At 38.9% G+C, this 13,548-nt stretch overlaps 1 pseudogene; it reads right to left on the reverse strand.

Annotated features, from left to right (window-relative positions):
- Positions 1 to 11,677: 11,677 nt before the first annotated feature.
- LOC100767549 lies at positions 11,678 to 13,162 on the reverse strand (annotated as a pseudogene).
- Between the last annotated feature and the right edge of the window lie 386 nt (positions 13,163 to 13,548).

Genomic DNA, 13,548 nt, shown 5'->3' on the forward strand with positions numbered 1-13,548 from the left:
CATGACTTTTGTGTAAACCCAACCCTTCTCCCCTCTTTCTGTCTACTCTGTATGAAGCGGACTACTCATCAGCCCTTGTCCCTTAAGGAATTGTGTGTACCTGAGCCTCTGTGCCCTTGTTTATGGACAGTGCCTCACAGATCAGATCTGTTTGTCACAGTCTGTCATTCTTTGGTCCCAATTTAGGTCTTGGTTGAAATGTTTTCCATGCTTCCCTCTTCTTCCCAAAGAATTTCTTACCAGTTCCTCTCTGTTTGCATATTAGACATTCATTTACAGCTTCCTTTTCATGTTGTGTCCTCATGATTCATTTTTTACAGTTATTTGGGAGCAAAGTAATATTGGATTCATGGGAATGTTCAGGTCCCCATAGAATAGCCCTAAATATATCTGATATAACTGAAAGAAAAACTCTTAGTTGAGATTCTGAAATAATCACATTTTAATGTCTTTATTTACTTTCAAAGAACATTTTCTTTTTTTCACATCTATTTACTGTTAAATTTTTAATTAAAATTTAATTGTATCACTTCCTCCTTCCCTAACCTTCCTGTAACCCCCATCATTCATTCATTCCAATCTCTCCTTTATTACTCCTCTAAAATTTTTCAAGCCATGGAGAGGGAGTGTTTGTTTTTTTTTTCTTTTTTAACAGATGAGAGGATTAACAAACTAACACTGTTTAGCATCAGTTTAACTCTCTAGCACAGCTTGATAGCTGGGTCTTGATTACATGAGCTTGATAGACATGAGCTGATAGACAAATACAGTTAATCCAAGTGGCAGACTCTGTGTAGTGGAGGGGGGGGATATTCCTAATTCTGCACGATTTTCACTATTTAAAATTATCTATGTGTGAGTGTGCATGTGTAAGTATTAAGGATGTGACACTACACCTGCCTCAACATTTGTGTGGAAGTCAGAGGATAACTTTGTAGAGTCAGTCCTGTCCTTCAAGCTTTATTTTGGATCCATGGGTTGAACTCAGGTCACTAGGCTTATACAGTGAGAGCCTTTACCCACTCCACCTCGCCAGCTAATTTGACTTTTCTCAGTCTGACACTAGATTCACTAAGTTCTCAGTTGATATATTCAAGTTTCAGTTCCAAATACTTTACCTGTATTAGATTTATCTGGTGAAATTTCTTATAACTTCATTCATTTTCTGGAATGTATTAAGCATACCTACTTCCTGGTCCTACATACAAATTTTTGCCTTTGAGTCACTTTCAACTTACCCATCCTTCTCTCTCCAGAGCACTGACATCTCAAATTCGGGTTTTCTCACAAGCTCAGAACTCTCAGGCTTTGTCTCATCAGTCAGATAACTAAGTACTCAATTGTATTTCTCTTTGCAGCTTTTCTCCTAATTTAGCCTTTTATCCTGCCCCACTTAAGAACTTTTAAGTCCTATAAACTAAAACTGCAGTTAAAGAAGAAAACTATAACCATACATTCTCAAGTCATAAAACATATTTAGGGGTCTGGAGAGATGGCTCTGTGGTGAAGGGCACTGTCAGCTCTTCCAGAGGACTTAGATTAGATTCCAAGCACCCACAAGGCAGCTAACAACCATCTGTAATTCCCGTCCCAAGGGATCAATTTCCCTCTTCTGATTCCCAAGGGTGCCAGACATATTGATAGCTTCGGAGGCCTGTTCCACAAGACTTATCTTCCAGAGTTGGGATCAGAATCCACAGAGCAGTGAAGGATCTTAGGATAGCTCTAACCTGAGGGTTTACGCAAAAGGTTCACATGAGTGTTGCTCCAGTCATGTCTCTTCATTGTCCTGCCTCTATTCTACTTCTCCTGCCCTAATTCTAATCCCTTCTAGCTTCTTCTTTTTTATAGCCTAAAAACTCTTTTTCCCCAGGAGGTTTGAAGCAATAATAAAAATTACAAGAGTTACCTCTCATTAGTCAAAAGCACATTCCTAGGGTAAGTGTTAAGAAGCCAAGGTAATTACCATGGTAACACAAGGTTTCTGGAGTAAGATTGTGACTAGACTGTCACATTGCCCAGTGACAAATTTTGAGACATAGGTCTTTTGTCATCTTGACTTGGCAAGTGAAGAAATGGCATGCTTTTTATAGGGTGCTTTGTGTAGTAACCTTGGTTAGATACCTGCAACTCTGACTTTGTGCATAGCTGTAAAATTTTAAACTTATGATCTATTTATAAAAGACATTAGTTTGAACTTGCTCTGAGGTAAAAGTGAGCTAATTGTGTGCAGTTTGTGTGAGCAAAAGAAGCAATGTAGGCTTTTAAGGATCTAAGTCTTCGTGGAACAATAGATTTAGTTATGAAGCATATCCTAATATATTCTCTATATATCAAAATCATATAATTAATGAGAATCCATCCTCTTGACTATCCACAGATATATGTGTGTCCAGTTGATGGAACATTTTCTAGAGATAAACACACAAGCAGTGGGAAAATGCCAGAAGCTATTCTTAGAGAAGAAATTAAGTGACTTACAAGAGAAATTATATACAAGAGACAAACGGTTATCTACAGCCAATGACCCAACAGCAATGCCAAGTAGGGCCCCCCAACAGAGAATTACTTATCTGGTAAGTCAGCCTGTTGAACATTAGTTATCACCTGCTATATACTCCCGTGGCCTCCAACATAGACACATACATGGTACATTCATATAAAACACCCATCAACATTAAAGAAAGTAAATTAAAACGTAAATTAGTGAGCATTTCATTGATATCCTTTTATGTAGTAGTTATCTTGAAATATGTCAAAAGTTATGTTTGGTGCTTGTCCTCAAAAATTCTTGTGTGCATTTGAATGAAACAACACAGGATATGTACTGTATTAAATACTATTATAGTTAAGTGCCTGAAATTCCTCCATGAGCCGAGGTATAGGAAATTCATTTACGAAACAAATGAAAGTCTCATTTTATCTTTATGACACATTCTGATTTTTCTGGTTAGAAGATCCTTAATGCTATCCAAGTTGAAAGGACGCATCTCCCCAGATATCACAGAGATATATCAAACAACATTTAGTTTTTCATTATCCACTACATATTAATTACAAAACACCATGGGAAATAATTGAAGGTAAACTCTTCATCAGATGTGGCCTTCCTGCCCTTTGCAACTCAGGATATAATTGGCCAAGACTTCAGACAATTGCAAGGACTATGATTTCTGCTAATTTTGAAAATTTAAAATCCCTAGATATCTAAGGCTTTTGCTTCTTATACCCTTGTATGACTTGAAGTTTTGCTTCAAGAATATATTGGCTAAGAATCTTTGCTTTATGGAATAAAGAAATCCAAATTCACAAAACAAATGGCTTAAATATTAGAAAGATGATGGAAGAGGTCCTTCTGGGTATATGTTTGTCTTATTGGTTGATAAATAAAGCACTGTTGGCCAATAGGGAAGCAAGATAGGTGGAGCTAGGAGTCGAGGAGGATTCTGGGCAATTTTAGTAGAGAGAGGAGTCACCATGTGATCCCAGGAATATAGGATGCATAAAGCCGGCATCCTTGGTAAAATAAGACCTTATAAAACTATGTAGGTTAGTAGTTATGGCTGATAATTAAAACTTAGCTGGCAAATAAGAAATCCTAGTCATTGGCCAGCAGCAGTGTAAATAATATTAATCTCTGTGTGTCATTTGAGGCCCTAACGTGGTAGTGGAACTCAGGCAGCTAGCGAAAAGAGTTATCATTACAAATGGCACCCACGTGGTTTTACGAAATCCCACATAAAAACTTCACAAAAGCTTAAAAGGGGATTTTAGAAGCAAAAGAACAGAGACAAGCACAACTTCTTGGTGGCAGCATTTTCTTGTGTGTTCTCGGTTTTGTTATTGACAAGCAGAGATTCGAGCGGCTCCCTTAAGGGAGGTTTCCTGTTTCAGCATAAGTGGAAAAACTTGCAGGGCTCTTTTAAGAGGCCCTGCTAACAATTGAATGGTGTGTACAAGCAGCTGACAGTGGCAGTGACCACATCTCCAAACTGGCAGTATGCTCCTTGATAGCATCATAGACCAAGGCAGTGAGCACAGCTCTCAGTGCTGGTGGTAAACATACCCCCGCCATCTTGGAAAGCCAGTGGCTAAAACAGCATGGCTTTAGTTTTAGCAATGTTGTTTAGGAGATAAAAGGCTGGTGTCCAGAAAAAGATAAAGATATACAGTAAAGACAGATTCAGAGGGAAAAAGTAAAACCTCTAAGGGTTTTACAATGTGTTTAAAAATATACACAGGCTTGTGGGAGAAAAGAAACAGGATAAAGTAGTTGGAAGAAAGAAAGAAAGAGTAACTGGGCGGTGGTGGTGCACACCTTTAATCCCAGCACTCATGAGGCAGAGGCAGACAGATCTCTGTGATTTCAAGGCCAGCCTGGAGTACAGAGTGAGTTCAAAGGCAGCCAAAGTTACACAGGGAAACCCTGTCTCATAAAATGAATAAATAAAAGCAAAAAATTAGAGTTATAAGAACAAATAAAAAATTAAGTCACTTCAAGATGGAAAATACACAGTCTGGAAACTATATGTTATACTGTTGTCTTTAAATTGTTTGATTGCAGAGGAAAGAGCTATAGCTGCTGAAATACATTTGATTATAGGTGCTGGTAAATTAATCCAACTAATGTGTTTTAAAAATGCTTTGACTCCTAAATTTAAATATAAGGACAGGTTACTTGGGAAAAGAGTTTTTGTTCATGTTTCCACAGAAAATGTAAAACTATGGATTCCTTCCAGACTAATATGGTTTGATGAAGCAAGAGCCCCTGAAACGGTGTCCCAGGTGATCCAACATCTAAAACAGCTGAGACAATACAGCCTTACAGACTACAAAAATGAAGACCTGGCCAGGTTTCTGTGTTTTATCATGATCCCCAAGGTATGGACATCACCCCCAATGAGCAGGAAGCAGTTTGGAATGAATGATGCCTGAATTCCAGAATATTGTTTATAAATTTTTGTTTTCATTTAAATGGGATTGGTTATAAATGGTAATGATGTCTTTTTAAAGGAAAAAAGGGGAATAGGATATAGAAATTAATACTTTACATTGGTATGGATTTTCATTTATTGATACAACTTTAAGGTCAATTTTATGGTATGTATGTTTCTCTTCTTGTTTAGGCATTGTGTTTATACAGATCTTTTAAAATGATATGCATAATTAAATGCAGATTGTATATAGTCAGGTATAATAGTCAAAACTTACAGTTAGGTTAGTTAGGTTAGTTAGGTTTTCTGGCTATACAGAGATGTATTTGGGATGGATAGATATTCATCAAACCTTTCAAAGACTTAAAGAATATATGGCATTTAAATGGTTTAGTGTTTCTCATGACAGTGGCATACAACTCCTGGCATACCAATTACAGCAGAAAGGAGGATTGGCATTGAAGAAACTCAACATGGAGTTTGCCTTCAACATGGCACAATTAGCCATTTTGGCAAGAAACTTGGGAAGTTCCAAGGTATAGCAAATGGTGAGTCACATTTAAGAAACATCAAAATCCTACAGTGTAGATTTAAATCCTGTACATCATTTTCCAGTGTTTGAGTCTCTTAATTGTCTAGGCTCCAAAGCACTTGGGCAGCTTCACCTATCCAGCTATACCACCTGTTTTATTCACAGACTCTTTACTAGGCTATTTCTAATCCTCTCACACAGCTTTCATTGGCAGATGCTGGGTCCTGGCATCTCCAGTATCCTTAGGTCTCTATTCAACTGGGGTGTAACTCAGAGCCTCTATGCTGGGATTCTGATACTGACACAATATACCAAGCTGCAGCTACTCTGATCCACTGAATGATAAATTGTCCCACCTTCAAAACCATCACCACTAGAACACTTATTTCCACAGTCTGCTGAAGACTTGAGATGCCCCACTTGGCAGCTTCTATGTGGTGATCCTGAGGAAATACATTGTTCCAGTAGTCCCAATGAAGGAAAAAGGTTTCACCTCGGTGATGCTGGTCTGCTAACAATTGCAGCTGCTTCTTCTGTCACAAACTTGATAAGAACATACACTCTCCCAGCCAACATGTTACATGAATGAGCCTCCATACTAGTCCTGATGGGGTCTTTGATCCATTCTGAAACATCACAAGCCCATTGTCTACTTCTCTCTTAGCATTGTTGTCTTCTAAACTCCCACAAGAATGCCCTGTTTAGCATGTATAACTAAATAGCTTTTCCATTCCAAAATTCCAGAATGGGCATAAAATGAAAACACACACAAAGGAATGCAATGGTGACTTGATTTCTATCTTGGCACTTAATTGAGCATGTCCCCAAACCAAGAGGCAGAGAATGCTTACATCTCCTCATACTTCTAGTTACATCAATTAAAAGAGTGAATATTTCCGCACACTAGCACCTGTGATTCTATAGTAGTATTATTTATAACAGCTTATAAGCAGAACCATTCCAACAGTCATCTATTAGTATAATTAATGTGATAAAGCAGTGTAGCAGAGCAAAAAAAAAAAACTGAAAAGAAAGAAAATACAACTACTGATGTATATCCCAACGTGAATGAACCCCAAACATGAAGCTCCAGAAAAGATGGTTCTCAAACATATGTGTGTTTTATCATTCTGTTTATTCTGATTGTCAAGAAAAAGCAAAACTCATAGAGACAGAAAGTACATCATTGGTTGCCATATCCTACACACATAATGAGAAGGTTCAATGGGGACAATCTGTTAAAATTTGCAGCCTGAAGCCCAGAAAAAAAGCAGCAGGTTGGTGAATGGAAGGATGCAGAACTATAAACCATAATTCGTAATTTCTTGTGAAATAAAAGAATTGTTATTAAGTGTTCTGACTTGGAACTTGTAAGTTATATGGGGTTTCTGAAGAAGATAAATAATGCACACAGCACTTTGCACATGTGAGACAAGGGTTTTATTACTAATGGAGAGTTGGATCTTTGGACCTGATATGTATGCTCTAGGCTTGGGCAAAGTTGACAGTTGCACAATTCTGAAAACACTACAAATCACATGGTAGCCATAAGACTGCTTAAAGAAGATGGTTTCAAACTTGAATTTAGTAACAAAAACTGAACACATCATTATTGTTGGTGATTTTCATTCTTTTTGCTGCAATTCCTGGTCAAGGGAGCAAGTGCCAGGGAGGAACTTCCGTTAGTCTGAGACTCTTGTGTGTGACATCCATACAGTGTACCACTACCACAAACTGGATAATTATAAGTTGTCACTGATTAAAGCTACTGAAAACAAATACAATAAAAAACATATACACACAGTACAAATGAGACACATCATTCATTATAAATTTCAATTTCTGTTCCTTACAGCACAGAATATCTGTAGATTTGCAGCTTACACTACCAAAAATCAAGGCTTTGAATATCATATATATGTATACATATATATGCAAATATACTATATATATTTTTTCTCTTAAAAATGCCACATATCCATGATGTGAGATAGTAAACCTCCTTGAGTTTCCCAATCTGGTAGCTTTATGACAAAGTGATAAACAAAAATTCCAAAAATAATTTGAAAATTAAAAATGGGGTCTGTCCTTTATCTTTAATAAAAAGAACTTATGTTAGTGACTGCTCAAGAGTCTCTACCTAGGCATCTTTACCGAACAGTGACAATTGAACTATATTCAGTTGGTGACATTTATGTTGGAAGAAAGCAGTTTGGGTTTTTAACTTTTTATTTAATTCACCCAACAATCTTTTGACTGTGGAGTCTCTCTTACTCGGTTTAGATCAGCTGTCAGAATCTGTGAGCTCTGAGGGGCTCACACACTTGCCTGGATACCCTTCCCTTCTTGGGAGACCTCTGATGAGCAAGCTTGGTTCTGGGCTCCCATCCCTTCGCAGCCTAAATGTTTCAATAGTCTTTAAACTCTTCCTCCCTTCAGCTCTCAGGGGGAATTGCACTGATCAGGTTTCTGTTCATCAACGGTATGTAACAACAGTGGCTCTGTCAATCCCAGGACACAACATGCTGGAAAGGGCGGCTTCTCCCCTGAGAAGCTATTATGAAGAACCTGAATTCTCCAGTGCCCATCATGAATGAATCACTCCACTTCAGTTATTGTTTCTTTGGATTCTTTTTCCTCTTGTCTTTCTCCCTCACCCATTGTCAAGGGAATCTCAAATTGTATCTGACCTATTGATTACAAGAGGCAGCCAAGTCCAATGGGCACACAAGACAATTTGCAACCTGGAGCTCAGAAAGAATGATTGGCTAGCTAATTGAGGGACATGAATTGGTAAACCATAATTTGGAATTTCTAGTGAACTGAAATAAATGTTTAAAAAGTGTTCTGACCCAGAGTTTAAAATTTAGATGTTATATCTGAAGAAGCAGACTGCTACATAAACCACTGCAAATACTTCTAATATTTTTATTAATAATATTTATGAAATCGAACCTCTGTGAGTCCAGACTCTATTTTGTGTATGCATGCTATCTTTTTTTCTAGTATTTTTTATCAAAGAGTGTTGAAAAGTAGGAGGACATTGTAGAAAAACCTGTCAATTCTCAGCCCCTTGAAACTCCAGGAAGACTGTGGGAGGTAACAGGATCATCTCACTGATTAAACCACCCTGCAACACACAACATCTATCAGAGAGGGGTCTACTTGACAGCTGTATCTTTTACACTTTGCTCTGGATGTGAAATACAGCCTAACATAACTGCCATGCTGTAGTCCAAAATAGTGGATAATTCAATTCTACTTAATTCAACCAAATCTTTATTTCCTGCTAGCCTGTGCCCCACTAGCCATATTAGTGTCTCTGGAGATGTTAAAAATATGTTTAAGACATGTTCTACAGGCTCAAGGAGTTAAGAATGTAATTGAAGGGTCTTACAATTGAATTGGTTAAGAAAAGGGAGAGGTATGTTACGCATATGAGTAAATACACATTTCATTTTATTTCTTTTGACATTATGTTGGACGATCAAGACACATACATAGTTTGGAAGAAAGGAATATCTAATAATAAAATGGAGATGAGCTTTCATACTGTGTTTTAGGCAACAACCACCTCCCAAACTCTGTGCTTCTGTTCTCCAAAATAAGTAGGGAGACACACAGGATTAGACATATAATGTGTGGCCACTCTTCAGTAACCACTATTGAACTTCAAAATGAGTTTAGTCATTAGCTTTGACAAATGAGGAGCCTCTTATTGATTTTTACACATGTCTATCATGGGATCTATTTAAAGAGAACAGTCAATTCTAAGAAAGATTATGTTAATCTTATTGGTTTGATGTCCTAATGGGACAGGGCAGAGTAGAGACAGAAAAAAAAATTAAAATCTTACAAACTAGCAAGTATCTGTATCATTTCCTGAACTCAATTCAAAAAAGGATTTGAAAAAATAACAAGTATATTTGTCTTTTCTGTGAAAGCTAAGAATATATTGATAAACCACCCTAGCAGTGTTAACCAACAGCTTGAGAAGTTCACGAAAAGGACATTGACAGGAGGGCTACAATTACTAATTAATTTGTCTTTTTATGGCTCAGTTAAGAGCATCTTAGGTAGTCTAGCACATGGCAGCCCGTCAAACTTCACAGGCTAGCTGTCAGGGTTTTGACTGACATGCAAGCAGTGTTTGCCCTTGCCTTCAGTGGAGTGCACACAGGTAAGACAGCTTGTTGGGAATTTTTATTTCATGCTCCCAGGATTTGTGGCTGCACTTTTATTGAAAGTTCTGACAATAAAAAAAAATCCCACTCCTGAAATTTCCAAGGTTTCTGCTGCACGCACTTCTCCACTTCAGCAAGGTCTTCCTCTGGGATTAGACAACTCTCGGGGCTTTGCTGATGCCTTCTGATCTCTAAGACAGCTGTTTAGTACATCGGAGACCATTTCATAGTTTTTGTTGTTGTTAACTTTGCTGGAAAGACATTCAAAAGAAAAAATAAAACAAAGAATTGGCTGTGAAAAGGCAGAGCAGGGCTCCAGGGAGATGTTGCAATTTTGAACTGGTAAATGCCAAGTTCTGCCCTCCCAATTTCTCCCCTCTCTCCATTTAGATACATCCATCAAGCTTTTTCTTTCCTAATGGTCTTCTATATCTGTTCTAGATATTCACCTCATTTTTCCCCTAAAACCTAAGTCTTCTAGCCTAAAACCATTTTCAAAAAGCTAGAGTCCTGGACAAATTGTGTTTGAATAAAGCCTTTTAGTTATATAGGTATTATAGACCAGTGTTCACACTATTTAGTATATTTGGAAAAATGTTCACTGTAATATGGCAGGAGATGTGTTAGCTTGATAAGAGTAGCTTCTGTGTGTTCTTCATAATTGCTGCACTTATCAATAATGTCAGGTCATTATTCATAGATATTTTCCATAGACTATTTCCATTATTTATAGATGGTTTCTAAAGTGTGACTGAAGCTATCATATTTGGGTCCCCATAAGTGCCCTCAACCTTTATCCAGATTTTTATCTTATAACGTCTGAGTTGTTGAATTATAGTCAGTCATGGTGGTACATTCCTATAATCCCAGACATTGAAGAACTTGAGGCAGGAGGATAGGAAATTCAAGTCATCCTCAGCTATGTTGCAAGTTCAAGGCTGGCTTAGGCTACCTGAGAAGAACTGTCTCAAATAATAATAATAATAATAATAATAATAATAATAATAATAATGATAATAATAGTTAGAGGCAGAGAACAGGAAGGAGGAGGAAGAGGAAATATTTTGTAAGTATGTTTTGGCAGTTAAGAGAGAAATAATCATTTACTCAAAAGCTACATGGTACATGCTGAGGATAACTATTCAATCTCTTATATTTGTTGAATTCATTACCATGGGATATAAACCATAACAAAATGAAGTTCATTACATAAAAGAAGGATGGTTTCATTTCTCCTTTAAATGTAGGAAGACTATAGACTCATATTCATTTCATTGCAATATACAGATATCTCTTTTATTTGGAATCCAGTGCAAAACTGGGAGTCACCTGGGGTTTGGCTCCAGTGCAGTGAGAGTCAAGGAAAGATCTAGCCCAGTTCTGGTGAATCTGTTACTCTTCAGTCAAGGCCCAGAGGACAGTGGAGGCCTTGGGAACAGAGGGTGGGCCTGATGCAGAAAACCCATGAGAGCCCCATAGCTTTGTCCTGGCATCAACAGCTTCATGTCCTTCAGGTTTTCTGAACAGTCACTAGGCCTACTCTACTATCTGACCTACCTGTGTCCACTCACATGGGCTTAGAAACTTTCTTTTAATAAATAAATACCTTTGACTCTGCCTTTCATCTAGGGTAGACCAGGTGGTTTCTCCTCAGCTACTTAGTTTCTGCTATGAAGATAACCTGAAAGCTGTTCTATAGAGAATAGGTTTAGATGGTCTGAAGGCCAAGAGAAGCATGCCATAACCATCACTATCACATGCTCAAAGCAGATAGCACAAGAGAACATTTATAGTCACCTAAAAGACCTTGGAGATAGCACTGGATGTCATCAAAGCTACTTGTTACTGGGAGGGGAACATGAAAAGGATCCATATGTGCTGTTAAAAAATCTATATAAAACTATAGCTTTTTCTCCATTCCAACTGAAGAACAACCCAGGTAGATCTGTGAAAGCAACATGTTCAGCTCCAAGACAATGCCATGTCAGATGTTTCTCAACACAGACCATGGTAATCAGAAGTGACTCCTAGACATTTGAGGAGTTGGTGCCTATGGCATTGTTAAAGAAGTTCTTTATGCTGAGGGTATCAGGGAAAAGCACAATTAAGCAGATGTTTCTGTTTTCTTTAGCGAAGTCACTAGTCTTTCCTTGAGCTTCATGGGGTTGAGATGCAGACCAGCCTGCAGGCTCCTGGAGTACAGGGGCAGCAGACAGGTCAGGCTGAATGAGGGATCTCCAGGTGTGTGTGGGGGGGTACTGGCATGTCCCCCTGCAGTCCACATATTCAAAGCTCTCCAAGGGCAGCCTCTGTAGATGGCCTAGGTAGGAGCAGGTCAGAGCACCCTGGATATGCAAAAGAATATGGTGGACTTTGACTTTCATCCACGCACAGATTTTGTATGTGTTTTCATCCAAAATACTGCTGGCAACTTTGTAAAGCAGCAGCTGTTCACTAGTCAAAGGACTGATGTGCAGATGGAGGTGGCTGGTTACCTGGCCTACCACAAAAGTCTGGTGGAGAATCTCTGCAGTCAGTTGTGTCATAGTGATGGGATAGAAGTTGCTGTTGAAGATATTCAAGATATTTGCCATGCAGAGTCATATATGAGTTTCATCAAAGGTCACCATGGAAGTGTATTTGTCCCAACACTCAGGACAGCAACCTAGGGCAAGAAGTCCAGGGAGGGGAATGGGGACAAGAGACACAGAGAGAATGACCACAAGACAGAATTCTGATCAAGTGGCAATTTTATTTTTCCTAGGCTAGCTTATATAGTCAATAGAGTGGCTGGTCTGCATCCCTACCCCATGAAGCTCAAGGAAGGACTAGTGACAATGGATCATGGATACTGGAAAAAGATGATGAGGGCGAAAGTCAACAGGCATATGATGACAACCAGGAACACAGAGAGCTTCATGTGTCTGGGCTTCAGCCTTTGGTCTCCATAAGGGATGTGATCTACCAGCTGCTTCTCTTGCTCTTCGGGAATCTCCCTGTTGCCTTGGCAGGTAGGACAAATCACAGAGCTGGCACAATCAGCCCTTGCATAAGGCATACCGGAGCACGGTGGCTGGCTGCTACCCATGCTGAAGAAGTTGGCAGGCTTGCTGATAATGGCTGGGTTATCAAGAAGGATTGCCTTGCCTTCGTCCTGTTAAGAGGTTAGCTGGGGGAATGCCTAACCATAGCTCAGTGGGATTTATCACTGGTTTATGTCTGGGATTCCAGGCTCTTCTCAGCTGCAGGATTGGGTTTTCTGGAATGCTCCTTTGGGGCAAAGGACTTCTAGGGTGGGGTGAGGTGGCCCCTAGGGCAGGGCGATCACCTCCCTTTACTGGAGACCCAGGAGAGTGAATGTGCACCAAGTGGGGAGCAGGAATCATTGGCTTCCAGTATCCAAAATTCCCTCTCTCTCTACTAGGGACTCTGTCAAGGGCCATCAGGCGGGCAAGGAAGGAAAAGATAGGACTTCATTGAGGAAGGACATTAAATCCCACCACACTGGCCATTACTCGAATTTGGACACTGTGCGTTGGGTGCTGAGAAAGCCCAAACATCTCTGGGCTCTTGCTTTGTAAACGAAAGGGAGGAGTCGGGGGTCTGGAGTGTCTTACCCTAAGATGAATGATCTCAGCATAATCAATTTCATTCTTTTAAATTTATCAGGCATATAATTATAAAAGTAAATCATTTCATTATATAATAGAGACAAATTTGATTGTTCTGCTCACACAATGCATATGTGTTTATGGATGTGCACTCATTCAAATGATAATTCTAAAGTGCCAGGGCCCTGAGAACAACAAAATCCATTCCTTGCTCAAGCCAAATAGACAATAGACTTCTTGAGGGATTAATATGTTTTTCCACAAGGATAAGAAGCATGAAAAGAGAC

This window comes from Cricetulus griseus, chromosome 6 (genome assembly GCF_003668045.3).
Source record: "Cricetulus griseus strain 17A/GY chromosome 6, alternate assembly CriGri-PICRH-1.0, whole genome shotgun sequence".
Classification (NCBI taxonomy): domain Eukaryota; kingdom Metazoa; phylum Chordata; class Mammalia; order Rodentia; family Cricetidae; genus Cricetulus; species Cricetulus griseus.